The sequence below is a fragment of the Schistocerca americana genome, chromosome 4 (assembly GCF_021461395.2).
Source record: "Schistocerca americana isolate TAMUIC-IGC-003095 chromosome 4, iqSchAmer2.1, whole genome shotgun sequence".
Taxonomy (NCBI): domain Eukaryota; kingdom Metazoa; phylum Arthropoda; class Insecta; order Orthoptera; family Acrididae; genus Schistocerca; species Schistocerca americana.
In genome coordinates, this window is record NC_060122.1 from 378,568,979 (window position 1) to 378,589,274 (window position 20,296).

Below are 20,296 nucleotides of genomic sequence, written 5' to 3' on the forward strand. Positions count from 1 at the left end.
CACTGAAATATGCATCAGTTTGCGGAACGGTTGCACTTCTGTCACCTCGAACGATTGTCTTCAGTCGCCATTGGCCCCGTTCTTGCAGGATCTTTTCCGTCCGCAGCGATGTCGGAGGTTTTATGTTTTACCGTATTCCTGATTTTCACGGTACACTCGTGAAATGGTCTTATTGGAAAATCCCCACTTCGTCGCTATCTCGGAGACGCTGTGCCCCATTGCTCGTGAGCCTACTAAACACCACGTTCAGGCTCACTTACATCTTAATAACCTGCCATTTTAGCAGCAGTAACCGATCTAAAAGCTGCAACAGACACTTGCTGTCTTATATAGGCGCTGCCGACCGCAGTCCGTATTCTGCCTATTTACATATCTCTGTATTTGAATACGCATGCCTGTACCATTTCTTTGGCGCTTTAGTGTATAAAAAGACACAAAAACAAATGTATTTTACTCATTAGTTCCCGCATCCGTCAGTTCCTCGTTATTAGTCTTGGTGGAGTATGAAACCATCACGATATTTTATTATTTACATTTGTGATATAACGCGTACATGTCTGATGTTGTGCGTTGGACGTTGATTTTAATAAATGCCTTATCTACTGTATTCTGTATGATGATCTTCATTTTTCCCACTTGCGAGACTTCACGGATTTCTGTCGTTCCCTCGGAGTGGCTTTCAGAATCTTCTTTACTACTTTGTTCTGCGCTGACTGTAATTTTAGACACGTGTCGGAAGCGATGTGCCGGCTGTGCGGCCGTAATAGCATCGCTGGAAGAGCCGTGGCTTTATAGAGGTTAAGCGGAAAATTGTGTCCTTTAAACTTACCTCTTCCAATCCATACATAGAATGTTAACGCTACTAAACAAACCTCACTCAGGTGCAAAGGCTGGAAACTAAATGTAAAAGAAAAAGTGGAGTGTCCCGCACCACATTAAAGATGCATTTGGCTTAACTTACATGTTTAATATTTCGCAACTGTGGAAAAAAGTAAGCTAGGAATTACACAGTTACTATGGATGTTATCAGAGACAAACCTCTAGTTACCTTTTCGTGGAAAGATATCTACAGTGGTCTTGCTCAACCAACCCTGTAGGCATTCGCCTGGAGTAATTCTGAAGACCTCAGTCTACCTCAGGAGACAAAAGCCAATACAGGAGGCCTTACTATTTCGGAGTGGGGAATCAGACCCTTTGCTTGCAGATTAACAAACAATCATATTAACTACTGTCTTACCCCGAAAAAAAAAAGAACCCACAAACAGATTCCGCTTTGTCACACAAATACCTGGAAATATCAGTACGTGTGAATGTGAAGCGGAAATATCACTCTGATAAGTGGGCAAAGCAAATGGCAAGATTTCGATTAACAGATGGTATACTAGGAAATATCAGTTTCTGTTCGAAAGAGATGAACTGTTACTTGTGCGACATTAATTAGAAAACTGTGGGTTTTTTATAATGTTGAACTGAGTGTACTGTGCGCGTAAAAACGAGAACAGCATGGATTGTCTGAACTGGCAAAGCAAGCCGCCTCACTTCTTGTAAAAACTTACTGGGAAAGTTGAAAAAACCAGTTCTCAGGACCGGATCCGCGATTGTTCTGCATTAATAACAGTTCACAATGGAATTAGCCCATTTCCTAGCTCGTGTTTATTAAATACGTCTCGCGTGACAGTTTCGCCAATACTGGAAAAGAGGTTGGTCCAGTTTACTAAAAGGGTTGATAACGAACCTCTGTGGCAGTATCCTGGAACATATTTCGGGCTCCAACATTAAGGTGTTTTTGGCGGCAGAGAAGTTTCTCTCAGAAAAATAATCAGTAAGGATTCAGGAAAACGCACTCCTGTGAAAGACATACTGCTTTATCCACACGTGAAAGTAAATACAGATGCTCTTACAACTCCTATATTTTTTTTTTATTTCACTACCGGTTGCAAAATATAAGCAAGCATAGCATAATTATTGCATAATCCACCAATCATGTGCACCACTTCTTGGTTATGCTAAGCACCGAGTGAGGTGGCCTAGTGGTAAGACAATGGACTCGCATCCGGGAGGAGGGCTGTTCAAATCCGTTTCTGGTCATCCAAATTTAGATTACCCAGAGCTACCTGAAAAAAAAACAGGAATAGTCCGTAATTGTTCAGCTGAATTTGATTCCCTATTCCAACTGTGTGCCCAGTTTCTGATGACGTCGTCGATGGTACGTCGAATGCTAATTTTTCTTCCTTAACTTCTTCGCTTAACTTCAACATGAGCTACGTTTTACTTGGATTACACTTCGTAAATACATTGTAACTTTTTGAGCCAAGCTCCCCCCCCCCCCTCTTCTTCTCTCTCGCTGTGTGTGTGTGTGTGTGTGTGCGTGTGTGTGTGTGTGTGTGTGTGTGTGTTTGTGTAACTAGGGCAACTGACACCCCGGGCAAAATTCAACTTTGTGCCCCTCCTCCTTGCCGACATGTCGCCATTTTTGTTTTGTTTATTCCTCGTCGCTTATTACCCAGGCTATTCATTTATTGAGATCAGCATAACTTTACAGTGAAATGGAAGCTGTACATTACAATAACACTTTTTGCACGATACTATCTAAATTAAGGAACAAAGCACAGTTCAGTGTCACTTCGTTTGGAATAATGACGTCAATCTTTTTCGGTTGTTTCATTAACGACCAATCCAAAAGCCGTACCAAACAAAACAACAAAGATGACGTATACTCTGTACGCTATCTTTCCGTTGGCACACTCGGCATGTTCATCTGAAAAGAGAGAACAACAAACATACGTCTCTCTATCAATGGTACTGTTGCTCAACATTCAGCCCATCCTGAAATTTCTCATTACTTCCTTTCATACACCTCAATCCTTTAAGTAACCTCCAATCATTTATCTCCTCCTTCTTCTTTTTTTCGTCTCATGCTACTATCACTTCTTCTTCCCCCGCCTTGTACTTCACTCTCCGTCTTCCCCTTTTCTTTTGCCCTTCGCCATTTTCTCCGCCCTTCACAGAACTGCTACCGTGGAAACGGCGTCGAGGAGATACGCCCCGTGTGCCATACTCTAGTTACGTCAGTGGTCCTACAGGCCATACAAACGAGACTGTCCCTTTCGATGTCAGAGGAGAGACCGCACCAACTTACAGGCTGGACCCACTCATGAGTAAGTGCTGCATTGTCCACCCTTTATGTTGACTCCTATAAGTCGAATGTACAGTGCTTTCTGACCGTGGCCTTCGCGACCCCTGAAGTCAACGTGGTGTTTCCGACCACAAGTATTTTGGCCGTAGATTTTCCGACCGTTTTAGTAACAAGATCATACCTTCAGATTTTACCCAGGCTTAATATTAGCCACGCTTACTACACACAGACGTGTTGATATGTCTTTTTAATTTTTGTTCTTTGTACAACATTACTGCAGGAAATAATTAAACTTTCTGTCTTATTTTATAAAATTTAATTTCTGACTGAATTTTTTCTAAGAAATTCAGACATTTTAAACGTCTTTATAAATCTTGTTGTCGTCATAAGTTTTTATAATGTCTTTTAACCTTTTGTAAAACTTTATACGTATCTTTTTATCCTTTTTTCGTTTTGAAGAGGCGGGACAACGGAAACTTTTTTTTAAATTTCAAATACAGCATTTAGTGCTCCCACATTCAGCTTATTTATCAATAAGTATACGCTAGAATGTTTTTCATTTATTGAGGCCTTTAGTTTTCTAAGCCAACCTTCGACGACAGTCAAGATTCTGTGCTGCTGGTTAAGAACATTCCACATTTCAATTGCTATACTACAATTTTCCAGCCATTGATTAGCGATGTAGCCTGTGAATTGCGCGACCTTCTCTCCACTGGGCATTTCCTCCATTATTATCATCCACGCTGTAACGGAAGATGTGCCACTGCAGCACACATGCGGCAAAACAATCGAGCTGCTTCCCTGTCCCTCTATTCCTCTGTCAATCACACTCCTTGTATTTTCTTCCACAGACATTGGTTGAATGAAAATTGCAACTGGAAAGGAATGTTTCGAGGAACACCAGTTCCAAAGCTTTAATCGTAGCCACTTCAAAGCCTAACATTTCAGTTTTCGGTGAACAGCCAAGCATCTTGAATGATATTTTCACTCTGCAGTGGAGTGTGCGCTGATATGAAACTTAGCTGGCAGATTAAAACTATGCCGGACCGAGAATTGATCTTGTGACCTTAACCTTTCACGGCGAAATGCTATGCCAACTGAGCTACCCAAGCACGATTCACGACACCTCACCACAGATTTACTTCGGGCAGTACCTCGTCTCCTACCTTCCAAACTTTACAGAAACTCTCCTGGCGAGAGTGAAGCTGTGGGGACGGTCCGTGAGTCGTGCTTGGATAGCTCATTTGGTGACGGCACGGTAGCTCAGCGTGTTCAGTAAGAGGATCATCTACTCTCTGCAATAAAAAAACCTGAGCGAATGGATCATCAATGAACTTGAACGGTTGTCAAGGGACGTCCGCGCCGAATAAATGCAACGAACACTATCGAATAAAATAAGATTTAAAAAAAGTTGATAGAGCACTTCCCGCGAAAGGCAAAGGTCCTGAGTTCGAGTCTCGGTCCGCCAGGAAGTTTCATATCAGCGCACACTCCACTGCAGAGTGAAAATTTCATTTTGGAAACATCCCTCTGGGCCGGCCGGAGTGGCCGTGCGGTTCTAGGCGCTACAGTCTGGAACCGAACGACCGCTACGGTCGCAGGTCGAATCCTGCCTCGGGCATAGATGTGTGTGTTGTCCTTAGGTTAGTTAGGTTTAATTAGTTCTAAGTTCTAGGGGACTGATGACCTCAGAAGTCGCATAATGCTCAGAGCCATTTGAACCATCCCCCTGGCTGTGCCAAAGCCATGTCTCTGCAATATCCTTTCTTCCAGGAGTGTTAGTTCTACTAGTTTCGCAGGAGAGCTTCTGTGAAGTTTGGAAGGTAGGAGACGAGGTACTGGCGGAAGACCCAAGCATCTTATTTTTCAATCCGGAAAAAGAGTTATTCATATCTATTTTGAACTTGGCCTGGAAGCAGAGAAAATAAAATATGTGCTTCCAATGTCGAAGTGTATTGTGCAAGACTGCTTGGTCGAAAGTGAAACGGTATCTGTGACACGTACAGTAGGGTCGGAAACTCCAGGACCGGAAGGTCCACGTAGCCGCCGTCGCAGAGAGTGAAGGAGCCGATGGCGTTCCCTGGAGTGTAAATCGACAGCAACAGGTAGCGGCCTCGAGTTGTGGGCGCGCCTCACACGCCACGCACAGCTCGCTTCCTGCCCTGCCAGGAGCAACGCACCCGCAGCCACGCGCTTCCTGCGCAGTCGCCGAGTGCCAGCCGATGCGCCGATAAATAGATTTCGTCCGTGGGAAAGGGTCGCGAAACGCATATCGCTTACCGGCAATGAACACAGTGACGCGCTGGACAATGTAATCTCACAATGAATGAGGCTTTGGTACAGGTTCAGACAAGCGACGCATTAGCCGTATCACCCTGAAAACGAACCACAGTTGGTGGACAGTAATGTTAACCTACGTTTCTTCAATGTCTGATGTACGAAGGAAGCGCAAGCCCACGCATGTTGACATATAGCCTGTTGCTCGCTTCTGCCCCTTGGTATTTCGCCGTGGCGTGGTTACTCAGCCATGGAATGACGCCTGTCAGGTTGTGCGCCGGCGGACGTGGTGATGTTCACTGACCTACAGACATGCGGAGGTACGCCTGTATTATTGGCACCACAAGCGACGATGCCTCAGTGAGGCCGTGCGACTTTGCAACCTCCGAACTACTCCAGAGCTATTTGCTCCCACGTATTAAGCCTTGATTTTTTTCCATTATTGTAAATTAAAACTGCTGCAACATATCAGGTAGCTCAGAAAGAAAGAAACGAATCTGGTCGTTCTGATTCTCGCCATTAAATTCGTTAATCAGTGCGTCCACACTCTTGAAAATCGAAGGTTAAGAAAATTCGCTAATTTTAATCAGCAGCAAAGCAAGTAATGAGTATGGACCCGCAAACCAAGGTTTTGATGGTTCAAATGGCTCTAAGCACTATGGGAGTTAACTTCTTTGGTCATGAGTCCCCTAGAACTTAGAACTAATTAAACCTAACTAACCTAAGGACGTCACACACATCCATGCCCGAGGCAGGATTCGAACCTGCGACCGTAGCGGTCGCGCGGTTCCAGACTGTAGCGCCTATAACCGCTCGACCACTCCGGCCGGCCAAGGTTTTGAGTACACGACATTGTGCTACAGCTGGCGTCACGACAGGTGGTGTCGACCAGTTGCGTTAGGCGAAGGAATGGTACGATTGTAAATCTTAATGGAACGCAGAGAACCCACTTACCTGTAGCGGTTTTCACACGAGATTAACTTGCGTGGAGTACCGCTGTGAACGAGACTTATCGCGTATTGGGCTACATGGAATCGTTCAGATGTCGGCAACTTGTTTGAAATGCGATACGTTACTTAACAGAATTACAAAAATCCGATTTCATAAGAATAGAGGGTGTCCTAGGCCGAAGCAAAACAGTCTAGTAAACACGGGCTCTAAAATGTATACCTTTAGAGCGATGAGCACTTGTTCATTCTCTACACTACGAAACAAATCTCTTCTACTGCAAGCTCTTTGCTTTCCATATTTTGAGAGGCGCTTGTGTGAAACACATCTCTTGTACTGAACATATGATCATAACTCTTAATGTATGCATTTTAGAGCCATTATTTATAGACACTTTTTTCTTCTTCTGGTCCATACTATCTCTTCCCAGAATATGTAAAGCAAAGAGCTAGAAGTAGAAGAAATTTGTTTCACAGTATAGAAGATGAAGTTCTCATAGCTCTTATAATATGCATTCCAGAGCTCATGTTTACTAGATTTTTTGCTTCAAATGATTGTTCCTGTCATAAGCCTGAATATTGTCCATCCCTAATAGGACATCTTGTATTCATCCATTGAAATGTTAACGCTTTTTCCACCTTGCAAACTCAGTCCTGATTTCGCGTGTTTCCTCATAATATCATAGTAAGTCTTTAATAGCCTTCATTTATGTATTATTGAACCGATGCTTTATTTTCAGCTGCTCTGCATATTTGAGCACTAAATTTATGAACTCATCTTTACCCAAGAGCTAAGCTAGCTGTGTAAGTTTGACATGATCGTAAAATATTGTTTCCTGTTCGCCACTGGATGTTCTCGAAAAAAAAAAAAAAGACTCTTATTATTTCCATAAGATGTTCAGTGCCCACCTCTTCGTTTAGCCACGCACTTCTATCACTTAATGTAATTCTTGTTAAGGAATATTTATCTATAGCTTCTCTTATTGTGAGGTCAAGAGGTCTTTTTCTATGGCTTCCTTCATGTTATCTTCACCCAATTTATGCCCACTCTTCTGTCTTTTTGCCTGTTAAAGAAAGAAAACATAAAGATTTAAGATTTTATGGCATTTGTTTTGTCCAGCACAACCCAAAATTCCCCTGTCCGATACAACCGGAACTTACCGTCGTGATATTTTAACATTCCCTTTTTTTATTTTTATTTTATTTTATTTTTGGACAGACATCGTCACAGTCTACAGCGTAGAGCAAAGGTAGGAGCGCAATGGCAATCAACCTGTTCCCTAACACCTACTAGTGGGTTTTCTAGCCTTCATAGTGGGCGGTGGTATTTTCATTAGATTTCATTAGATTTTCATAAAATTTTGACACAACATATTGATAAGTAATTATTGTTATATGCTTTAATTGCTGTAACTCTGTTTCGTAAATTTTTAAAATAAAATTACAGTCCTACTTTGTAAATCAGTATTTCTTTGGAACCGATGGGCAGTTAGAAAATTTTACTAACAAAGATACAAAAGTGCATGGTAGGTAAAAAAGGTTGACTACCCCTGATACAGAGCATAATAACTGTTGTACATAAATATGCAGGAAAAATATAATATTACTTCCAACAAAATACTACATCGAAAAAATCACCAGGAATAGATTACTTGTTGCTATTTCTCAACATACTATTGTCTTGAATCAGAATAGAGTGAGTGGCCTTGGTTTTGGAGAGCTCACACTGCAGTACCATGACAGGTGCTGACACTAGCGCTGTAGTGTAGAAACAGCTCTCCTTCGACTCTACCCGATCTTCCCATACGTTTCTGAATAGATTATGTCCAATGAGGCTTTCAAACAAATACAAACTGAGAAATATTCAGCCAAATAATATGGATCGTAGAAAACGTACGCAAGTGGTTAGCACTGTAAGTTTAGCAGGCGAGGTACTTCGTCGGGAGAATTTTCTCTAGCAAGAATCCGAGGTCGCGATAAGGATGTGTGGTTTCCGCATACGAAAGACGTGGCAGTGCGGTCTTTCTGCTAAATGCATGAGCCAGAGAAGGGCAGCTAGAAAGGTGTCCTTTGCGCACAGTCTAATCAAGCAACGAGAGAGTTCGTTGTGGGCCTGGAAATGTGACAGCAACCGCGTGGACAGTGGGAAGCCGCATCATGCAGCAGCCGTGACGGGACGACCAGTTGACAGCATCAGCTACACTTAGACTAAAATAACTCTGAGAGTGACGTGTCAGTGAGTGGAGTGGTGGGGCCCAGCCGCCATACAATCCTGGTTCTTTCTACCTAATACGGATTCAATCTGAATACGTATATTCAGGACAACAATTGTTGGACTGTATGAAATGCAATCGTCATAACTTCTCAACGGTTTGCGTTGGGGCGTTCAAACTGCTCGGTTGGGGATTGGTATGCGCGTGCTTTGGTTTGGTTTAGAGACGAAGCCCACTTTCACTTTGATGGTTTCGTCAATAAGCGAAATTGGCGCATTTGGGGGACTGAGAATCCGCACTTCCCGATCGAGAAGTATCTTCACCCTGAACGGATGACTATGTAGTGTGCAATATCCAGTCACAGAATAATCTTTGCGATATTCCTTGATGGCAAGGTGAGTATCGAACGATACGTGAAGGTTTTGGAAGATGATTTCATCCCCATTATCCAAAGAACCCTGATTTCGACAAGATGTGGTTCATGCAAGACGGAGCTCGAGCCCATCGAAGCAGGAGAGTGTTTGGTGACCTGGAGGAGCACTTTGGGGACCGCATTCTGGCTCTGGGGTACCCAGAGGCCAATGGCAGGGGCCTCGATTGGCCGCCGTATGCTCCGGATCCGAATACGTGCGACTCCTTTTTGTGGGGCTATATTAAAGATAAGGTGTACAGCAATAACGCCAAAACCCTTGCTGAACTGAAAACAGCCATTTAGGAGCTCATCGACAGGTCGATGTCCGACACTTCAGCGGGTCATGCAGAATTTTGCTATCCGGCTGCGACACATCATCGCCAATGATGGCAGGCATATCGAACATACCATAAGCTAAATCCGAATATCTGTAGTAAGGTTTACAGTTGAATGAAGTGTGTGCACACCGTGGTTTGTAACTAATTTACGCTTTTTTTCACGTAGTTCAATAATTGCCACCCTGTATGAAGATTTGCTTTCAGATACTCACGTATGTTGTCTCTTTATGTTTGTCTAGTTTTTTAGTACGAGGAACGTTCAGTAAGTTCAAATGTTCAAATGCGTGTGAAATCTTATGGGACTTAACTGCTAAGGTCATCAGTCCCTAAGCTTACACACTGCTTAACCTAAATTATTCTAAGGACAAACACACACAACAATGCGTGCGGTTCTAGGCGCTTCAGTCTGGAACCGCGTGACCGCTACGGTCGCAGGTTCGAATCCTGCCTGGGGCATGGATGTGTGTGATGTCCATAGGTTAGTTAGGTTTAAGTAGTCCTAAGTTATAGGGGACTGATGACCACAGATGTTAAGTCCCATAGTGCTCAGAGCCATTTGAGCCATTTGTACACAACCATGCCCGTGGGAGGACTCGAACCTCCGCTGGGATCAGCCGCACAGTCCATGACTGCGGCGCACTCGACCGCTCGGCTTATCCCGCGCTGCCAGGAAGTAATGTAACACATATTTTTCCCAGCCGATTTCGATGGAAAAGTGCTGCATTTTTTTGTGGGACATTGGGGAATATCCCCGCTTCAGGCTCTATAGTTTCATGAAGTTCCCGACAGGTGGCAGCACTATACGTAGCCTTCAAAATGGCGTCTGTAACGGAGGTGTGTTCCGAGCAGTAAGATGTCATAGAGTTTGTTTTGGCGGTAAACTAGAGCATCGCAGATATTCATAGGCGTTTGCCGAAACTCTACATAGCTGTGGCAGTGCACAAAAGCACGGTGAGTCGCTGGGCGAGGCGTCTGTCATCGTAGCAACAAGGTCGCGCAAACCTGTCCGCTCTGCCGCGTGCTGACCGTCCTCCACTGTGTCTCCTGCAAGTTGAAACTTGCGGACAGTCTCATTCAAAGTGCCGACCGGCCTCACATGGCTGTGACTCCTGCAGTGTTGAAACGTGCTGTCAGTCGCATTCTAAGTGATACACGGATCACAGTCAAACACCTCGCTGCTCGGCGGGATGTGTCTGTTGCCAGTGCCGACACTTTCCTGCACTGGTTGGGATACTCAAGAATGTGTGCCCTGTGGGTTCCTCGTATCCTAACAGGAGACCACAAAGAGCAACGAAGGGTCATCTGTGCGGAATTGTTTGTGCGCTACGAGGCTGATCGTGACAGTTTTTTGTCGAACATCGTCACAGACGACGAAACGAGGGCTCACCACTTCGAACAGGAAACAAAACGGCAATTAATGAAGTGGCGCCACACAATCTCTCCTCCGAATGAAAAGTTCCAAGCCGCACCCTCAGTCGATAAGTCCGCAAGTTTCAAGTTGCAGGAGACATAGCTCTGTGGGACCGGTCGGCACGCGGCAGATCGGACAGGTTTGAGCGACCTTGTTGCTATGATGACAGACGCCCAGCGACTCACCGTGCTTTTGTTAGCTGCCAGAGCTATGTAGACATTCGGCAAGCGCCTATGAATATCTGCGATGCTCTAGTTGTCCGCCAAAACAAACTTCCGACACCCTGAGGGGTTATTTTGTTTGATCCATCATGGCGCAACGATCAAATGGTACCGGCCGTTGTGGCCGAGCAGTTCTAGGCGCTCCAGTCCAGAGCCGCGCTGCTGCTACGGCCGCAGGTTCGGATCCTGCCTCGGGCATGGATGTGTGTGATGTCCTTAGGTTAGTTAGGTTTAACTAGTTCTAAGTTCTAGGGGACTAATGACCTCAGATGGTAAGTCCCATAGTGCTTAGAGCCATTTGAACCACTTTGATCAAATGGGAAGTGTATTTTGCTATCCTCAGGAAATTGAAGAAACAACTTCAGCGTGTTCGTCGCCACAACAATACAAACGAACCTCTTTCTCCAGGACAACGCAAGGTCTCACACACGTCTCAGCACCCGAGAGGAGCTCACAAAACCTCATTAGACCGTCCTTCCCCATCAATCCTACAGCAAGGATCTCGCACCTTTCGACTACCATCTGTTTGATTCACTGAAGGGTGCACTCTGCGGGAAGCAGTACGTAGATGATGGCAAGGTTATTGATGCAGCGCCGGCCGGGGTGGCCGAGCGGTTCTAGGCGCTTCAGCCTGGAGCTGCGCGACTGCTACGGCCGCAGGTTCGAATCCTGCCTCGGGCATGGATGTCTGTGCTGTCCTTATGTTAGTTAGGTTTAAGTAGTTCTAACTTCCAGGGGACTGGTGACCTCCGATGTTAAGTCCCATAGTGCTCAGAGCCATTTTATTGATACAGCAAGACGTTGGCTCCGAAGTTGGCCAGCAGAGTGTTACCTTGCAGGCATACGGGCCCTCCCAGTAAACTAGAGTAAGGCCGTCGCACTGATCGGAGATAATGTTGAGAAATGGGGTTTTATAGCCCAAAGGGTGGGGAATAATATGGTGTATAGGAATCCTGAAGCCGACTGCGGTGGCCGAGCGGTTCTACTCGCTACTGTCTGGAACCGCGCGACCGCTACGCCGCAGGTTCGAATCCTGCCTCGGGCATGGATATGTGTGATGTCCTTAGGTTAGTTAGGTTTAAGTAGTTCTAAGTTCTAGGGGACCGATGACCTCAGAAGTTAAGTCCCATAGTGCTCAGAGCCATTTGAACCATTTGAATCCTGAATAAAACATAAGTGCTTTCAGAAAATAAAGTGTTGCATTACCTATTGAACGCCCTTTGCAATATTGTACCTAATAAGGGACGACGTTCGCCATTGGCTAATTCTTCGACATAGACTAATTCTCTCTGCTTATAGGATGTAGGCCTTAACAGGCTCTGACAGGGTAATGTAACTAATTGGTTACAGTGATATTCGAAACGCGATCCTCCAAACACTAGCTGCCAGTGAATCAGCTGCGTGCGTAAGCCGTTAAAAAGAGCTGCTGCTGATCCCCAGTCCCGGTGAGTCACGGTCCGTCACGCCGCGGGGTCGCCGCGGAACTGCGGACGCGCGTTGAATTCAGCGCGACGGCAGTCTGCGCGGCATACCGCTTTGGCCGGTGACCAAAGACTCGGCCTTTGTTTGGTGGCTCAGGATGCGTCCCGCCTGCAGTATCCTGTGGCGCCACCACTCGGCATTCCGCCGGCGGGCCCGCGCCGTGTCGACAATCACTAGTGGCCTCTTGTCCGATTTGCCTGCAATGGAGACATTGCTGTCGTCGCTGCTGGTTAAACAGCCGCGTGTAGCGTGAGCGCTGGACTTGACATCCACGATTAGGCACACCCGCGTGCCTGTATGTTTCCATGTCTTCCGGTCAATGCGTTAACCACACTAACGGAAAAAGTCACAGCACCAAGAAAAAGTTGCGCGACATAAACGAAAGTTAGTAGTCGTGTTTCTACACCTCAGATACTGATATCTACTCAAATTTCGCTCCACTAGGAGGATGCAAATCACGTTTGCTTTAAATACATGCTATAACGGCCCTGACTGTTAATTACAGTACTGGCCATTAAAATTGCTACTCCAAGAAGAAATGCAGATGATAAACGGGTATTCATTGGACAAATATATTATACTAGAACTGACATGTGATTACATTTTCACGCAATTTGGGTGCATAGATCCTGAGAAATCAGTATCCAGAACAACCACCTCTGGCCGTAATAACGGCCTTATACGCCTGGGCATTGAGTCAAACAGAGCTTGGATGGCGTGTGCAGGTACAGCTGCCCATGCAGCTTCAACATGATACCACAGTTCATAAAGAGTAGTGACTGGCGTATTGTGATGAGCCAGTTGCTGGGCCACCACTGACCAGACGTTTTCAATTGGTGACAGATTTGGAGAACGTGCTGGCCAAGGCAGCAGTCGAACATTTTCTGTATCCAGAAAGGCCCGTACAGGACCTGCAACATGCGGTCGTGCATTATCCTGCTGAAATGTAGGGTTTCGCAGGGATCGAATGAAGGGTAGAGCCACGGGTCGTAACACATCTGAAATGTAACGTCCACTGTTCAAAGTGCCGTCAATGCGAACAAGAGGTGACCAAGACGTGTAACCAATGTCACCCCATACCATGACGCCGGGTGATACGCCAGTATGGCGATGACGAATACACGCTTCCAATGTGCGTTCACTGCGATGTCTCCAAACACGGATGCGACCATCATGATACTGTAAACAGAACCTGGATTCATCCGAAAAAATGACGTTTTGCCATTCGTGCACCCAAATTTGTCGTTGAGTACACCATCGCAGGCGCTCCTGTCTGTGAGGCAGCGTCAAGGGTAACGGCAGCCATGGTCTCCGAGCTGATGGTCCATGCTACTGCGAAAGTCGTCGAACTGTTCGGGCAGATGCTTCTTGTCTTGCAAACGTCTCCATCTGTTGACTCGGGGATCGAGACGTGGGTGCGCGATCCTTTACAGCCGTGCGGATAAGATGCCCGTCTTCTTTACTGCTAGTGATACGACGCCGTTGGGATCCAGCACGGCGCTCCGTATTACCCTCCTGAACCCACCGATTCCATATTCTGCTAACAGTCATTGGATCTCGACCAAAGCCAGCAGCAATGTCGCGATACGATAAACCGCAATCGCGATAGGCTACAATCCGACCTTCATCAAAGTCGGAAACATGATGGTACGCATTTCTCCTCCTTACACGAGGCATCACAACAACGTTTCACCAGGCAACGCCGGTCAACTGCTGTTTGTGTATGAGAAATCGGTTGGTAACATTCCTCATGTCAGCACGTTGTAGGTGTCGCCACCGGTGCCAGCCTTGTGTGAATGCTCTGAAGAAGCATATCATTTGCATATCACAGCATCTTCTTCCTGTCGGTTAAATTTCGCGTCTGTAGCACGTCAACTTCGTGGTGTAGCAATTTTAATGGCCAGTATTGTATCTTTGAGATTGGATGTGGTGAGTTAATTTTAGGAAAGAATGCCTTTAAGGCGACAAAGACATCATTATCAACATCTCACCGAGTTTGAACGAGATCGCGTAATTGGACTGCGACATTACTGAATAACTTGGCAAGAATGTAACCACAGTACAAGACTGCTGGCAGAATTTACGGTCGCGAGACGACCGAGCTCCGGACGGTCACGTCACACTACCAAGAGCATATGGCTTTTGCGCATCGCACTGCATCTGCCGCACCAGTCTGAGCAACAGCACCACAGCGACCCAACGAAATGTTACAAATCGGTTACTTTAATGTAAGCTCCTAGCCGGTCGCCCTCTAGTGTGCATTCTACTGACCCGAAATCACCGCCATTTGCGACTTCAGTGGTGTCAAGCGACAGCCTATTGCATGGCGAGGTGCAGGTCTCTTCTGTTTTCTGATGAAAACTTGTTGTGCCCCAGTGAACGTGATGGCCTGAGTTGGTCAGAATGAAGCCTTTTGACAGTCTGCAACTAACCTGTCTGTGTAACAGACACGCTGGGCGTACACCTGGAGCCATGGTACGCTGTGCGATTTCGAATTACAGCAGAAGAGCTCTCATGAATGTCCCACGCACCCTAACTGCAGAATTCTATTTCAGTCTCGTGATTTGACCTGTTGCGCTGCCGTTCGTGAACAGCATTCCAGAGCGTATTTTTCAACAGGGTAACGCTCACCCATAACCCGCCGAGAGCGCTAATGCGCTGCTTCCTGGACTCGGGTAGGCGCACCGGCCCCGGATCGAATCCGCCCGGCGGATTAGCGACGACGGCCAGCGTGCCGGCCAGCTGGATGTGGTTTTTAGGCGGTTTTCCACATCCCCCTAGGTGAATACCGGGATGGTCCCCACATTCCGTCTCAGTTACACGGCTCGCAGACATTTGAGCACTTTCGTATTATTCCATGGATTACATTTGTCGCAGGGGGTACGGGATGGCGGCAGGAAGGGAATCCGGCCACCCCTTCCACTACCATTGCCAAATCCGAGTAACCATGCCGACCCTGCCTAGCTGCGGGAAAGCGAAAGATAACGCTCACCCATATACTGCAATTGAAATCCAATTTCCTCTACATACTGTCGACATGTAGCGCTGGTCTGCTCTATCATCTGATCTGTCTCCAATCGAGCAAGTATGGGACGTCATCGGACGATAACTGCAGCGATATCCACAAACAGCATTAACCGCCCCTGTATTGACCGACCAAGTGCAACAGTCTTGGAACTCCATCCTGCAGACGGACATCCGGCACCATTACAACACAATGCATCCGCATTTGCATGCTTCCATTCAACATTCTGGTGACTACAACGGTCATTAATGTACCAGCATTTCACATTTGTAATGACTTATCTCGCGCTTACGTTAACCTGTGATTCTGTAATGTTATTCACTGAAATATGTTACCTAGAGAAGCGTATTTCCGAAATTTCATTACTCGTCATTAATTATTAGTTCAAATAGCTCTGAGCACTATGGGATTTAACATCTGAGGTCATCAGTCCCCTAGACCTAGAACTACTTAAACTTAACTAACCTAAGGACATCACACACATCCATGCCCGAGGCAGGATTCGAACCTGCGATCGTAGCAGCAGCGTGGTTCCGGACTGAAGCGCCTAGAACCGCTCGGCCACAGTGGCCGGCTCATTAATTATTTTTTGAGATTTTTTCTCGACAGTGAAGTTGTCAGCATTGCATTCATTTCCATGGAATCATCGCCGATGTGGTCCTAGTGTTAGTCTTCAAAACACGATGTACATCATCTAAGCAGTTTTCCTGAATTCGTGATGATTCTGTCAGATAAGCTAATTTGCTCTCAGGAAAAGTGCAACAGCATTCTGCAACGTACGTATGTTAGCGATAGTGTTCTATAATTCTGTGCATCAGTTACCTTACTCTTAAGGTCAGTGATTTACGATCTTTTCCATTAACGCGTAACTTCGCGGAAGGTCTTCGATAAGTATGGACTATATTAAACGTACATTAGGCTCAAACAACATAATTATGGCCACAGAATAACAATTCATTGTGTCCCTACGGCATCTTACCTGCAGTTTAACGTGGAATCCGAACCACGTGTCGTCCTTGACGGATCTACTCAGCATTGCAAGGTGAAAGCTAAGTTTCAGACACAATGAAATTCTAATCCCAAAAAGGATTCGGTTCTGCAACCTTCCGGTTTCCAGGTACGCGCTTTGACCCCAAACCTGACAGTGAATAGAAAATTCAAGCATCTTATACTGACAATACTGGCTAGGCCACCGTCTGTTCATTCTGATTGACATTAGTGTAGTTCCGTTACAGAGGTTGGACAAAATACATGAATACGCACATGGCATGAGGAAATGAAGGAAGATTAGAATTTAACAACCCATCGAAGACGAAATCCTTACAGAAGAAGCACCAGAAGGACGAGAAAGGAAATCAGCCACGTTGGCTCAAAGGAACCATCCGGCCATTCGTCTTAATAGGAGAAGCACAACTGTAGATGGCCGAAAGGAAAAACTGAACTCAGCTCCTCCCGAAAGCGAGTCCAGTGTCTTCCCACCGGGCCACCTTCCTAGACTGGGACCAGACAGAGGGGATACCAAACTTGTAGACCCGACGTGCAGTCGATTAACAGAAGTTGCTTTAGCTGTCCGTGGCCCCAAAAAATCCACAAAAAATCGAAGGAGTGTACTACAACTTACTTCAGGGAAATTCTAATTTAGGGAAATGCCGGAAATCCTAAACCGAGATTCTCAGACCCCCGTATCTCCCGAATGGAAGATCACTGTCTGAAGTACCATGCCACCACACTGGGTGATGCAACAGGGGGGGGGGGGTTATTTCCGGGACTTACTTGTTTTCCTGCTGTGTCGCCGACTGTACTTAGATGGCCTACGGTAAATCGAGAACTGTCCCAACAAGTATCGACCAAACGTGAAATACGGTCGTAGTAACTCTGCTGGAAACACGTCACAAAGACTCGTATTACTTCTTCGATTCCACGCAGTGGAACGTGTAAGGGGTACTCACACGAAAACGAGACAGATGGGAAAATAGTAAACTGTTTATTATTCCGAAAGTAACCGCCAATACTGTTCATATATTTATCCCAGTCTGAGACAAGTTGGTCAATGTCTTCAGGGAAAAATGTTTTCGGTCGCCTGATTGTACCCAGGCGGGCACTTCACCCGAAGCAAATCGACGGCCTTGAACGTCTTTCTTCGGGGCTCCAAAAATATGGATATCGCATTGAGAGAGCTCGGGACTGTATGGAGGACGTGCAAGGGCTTCCCAGCGAAACTTCTGCAGCTCCGGAAAAGTCGTAATGACCTTCCTCTTTAACTGCAAGAACCCCTTGCTTATTGACTTTTTCGAACACGGCGCCACAATTAACACACTGAGGTACGTGGACGCTTAGAAAATACTGAAGCGCACCGTTCGAGTCCAAATGCCCAGGAATATTAGCGTACCGCATCATCTTGTTGTAGGGTAATGCAACCCCACATGTTGCCAAGGTTGTTTGGAGCCGCTGCATAATTTTCGCTGGGAAGCCCTTACACGCCCTCCATAGTCCTGAACTCTCCCCATCTAATTTTCATATTTTTCGGGCCTCGAAGAAATATATTCGTGGTCGTCTATTTGCTTCGGACGAAGGGATGCAAGCGTAGATTCAGTCGTGGTTCCGTAGGCAATCGCAAACATTTTTTTCCTGGAAGCATTTACCACTTTCTCGTTGTCATTTGACTGTCCCTTATACGTTCTCTGCATGGAGCCAAAAAAGTAATACGCGTCTTTGTGACGTATTTCCAGCAGGCCTACTGTGACCGTATTTCACATTTGATCGGTACTTTATGTCGGGACAACTCTCGATTTACCGTTGGCCATCTAAGTGCCGGCCGGTGTGACCGAGCGGTTCTAGGCGCTTCAGTCTGGGACCACGCGACCGCTACGGTCGCAGGTTCGAATCCTGCCTCGTGCATGGTGTGTGTGATGTCCTTAGGTTAGTTAGGTTTAAGTAGTTCTAAGTTCTAGGGGACTGATGACCTCAGATGTGAAGTCCCATAGTGCTGAGAGCCGTTTGAACCATTTTTTTAGTACAGCCGGTGACACAGCAGTGTTACGTCTTTCCATCCGTCTCGTTTTAATTTCACTATCGCTTATAGAAAGTCTAGTTTGCGCTCATGGCAACATCATTAAATGGTGGCTGCAGGACAGTGTTTTCGGTGTACTGTTCTGAAGCTTTGAGGTTTGCCTGTTCTAAGGTTGCGTCATGCGTGGTCCATATTTGCACTCTAGCGATGATTTCTACAGGGATTCCGCCAGGACACCTCGGTATTGAAGACATGGAGATGAGATGGCAGAGCTGGAGCCAGTAGGTGGCTTGGGGACGCCACCTGTTGCCGCCAGGCTGGGAGGTCAGTGGGGGCGTGTCTCGGGAAAGCCGGCAGCCGCGCAGGCGAAAGCCTGCACACTCTGCCACCGTCTGCACGGCCGGAGTTCAGCCTCTCAGCGTCAGCAGCGCTCTGCACCTGTAAACAAGCGTCCGGTGGATTCCGTAAATCGTGCTATTCGTAACTGCAACGGTAGAGAAATAATCTGATAGTAATTCGATGAATACCCTAGCAAGCACTTAAATGTGAATTGCAAAACAGTCATCTAGATGTAGGTAAACTGCTGTACATGTGCCACCACGTACATCCAAGTTTCATAAATCAAGATATGTCTTTGGGAATCGGAGTTCTTCCTCGTTCAGCCCAACTACTTGTCACAATTGAAGCTGTCCTCAAACCGAAGGCTTAGTTTAACGCCCGCAGTGCTCTACGAGACATTACTGTTGTTATCCTCTGACTTTCCTTACCCGTCCACTTGTAGGACACCTGCAGTTTAACGTGGACTCCAAATCACAATGAAACTTGGCATTTCTGACACACATGGTGCACGTTTTATCATGACAACTACAAATAGCTTTTAGGTCAGAGGCAGAATAACAAATGTTATAAGAGTGATTGCCTTTCTTTTAACGTTGTTCATTCCGAAGACTTGAATAGCCGTATGTTTTTTTAAATAGCACCCTATATTTTTTATACAGTTATCCAGTTCGTCTTCTGAACGCACGCCCAAGAACGTGACACCAGTATATCACTCACGTAAACATGACATTATTTACAGCGTAACACTAAAGTGACTTCGATTGTCAAATGGTTCAAATGGCTGTGAGCACTATGCGACTTAACAGCTGTGGTCATCAGTCCCCTAGAACTACTTAAACCTAACTAACCTAAGGACATCACACAACACCCAGCCATCACGAGGCAGAGAAAATCCCTGACCCCGCCGGGAATCGAACCCGGGAACCCGGGCGTGGGAAGCGAGAACGCTACCACACGACCACGAGATGCGGGCTCTTCGATTGTCATGTACTAGCACAAAGTGCTGTTACCTAGCATAACTACTCATCTATAGAGAATCTACAGTTAGCGGAACTGTAACTGCAATACTTTACGTTTGTTTATTGTCAACTCCAGCAAGTGGACAAATTAGTTTACCCCGGACGCCATACATTCTTGAGCAGATCTTCAGGAGACGCAGTGAATTACCGAACAAAAAAATATAGTTTGCTATTTGAAAAAGAGGTACTGCCTTTCACACCTCCGTAACGAACAAAAGCTCAAGAGGTTATGACGGTTAATATCCCTCTGGTAGCTGAACAACAGTTGTTTTATACATTTTTTATTTTGTTTCTGTACAAAAGGTTATCTAGGGTAGTCAAGGTAAATGGGACTCCCAGTATACAGATCACTGCACGAATAAAAGAAGCGACAACTAAATGACAAATATCCTGAAGCACCTCATATATACCCACTAAATTTACTACACCAGCGTATACAGGGAGTTTCACGTAACGCAGATACCTC

The 20,296-nt window shown here is 45.9% G+C and overlaps 1 protein-coding gene across 1 annotated transcript in view; it reads left to right on the top strand.

The window, feature by feature from the left end:
• The window catches only part of LOC124612881, a 201,065-nt gene that overhangs the window by 55,117 nt on the left and 125,652 nt on the right, over positions 1 to 20,296 (top strand). The window lies entirely within an intron of this gene.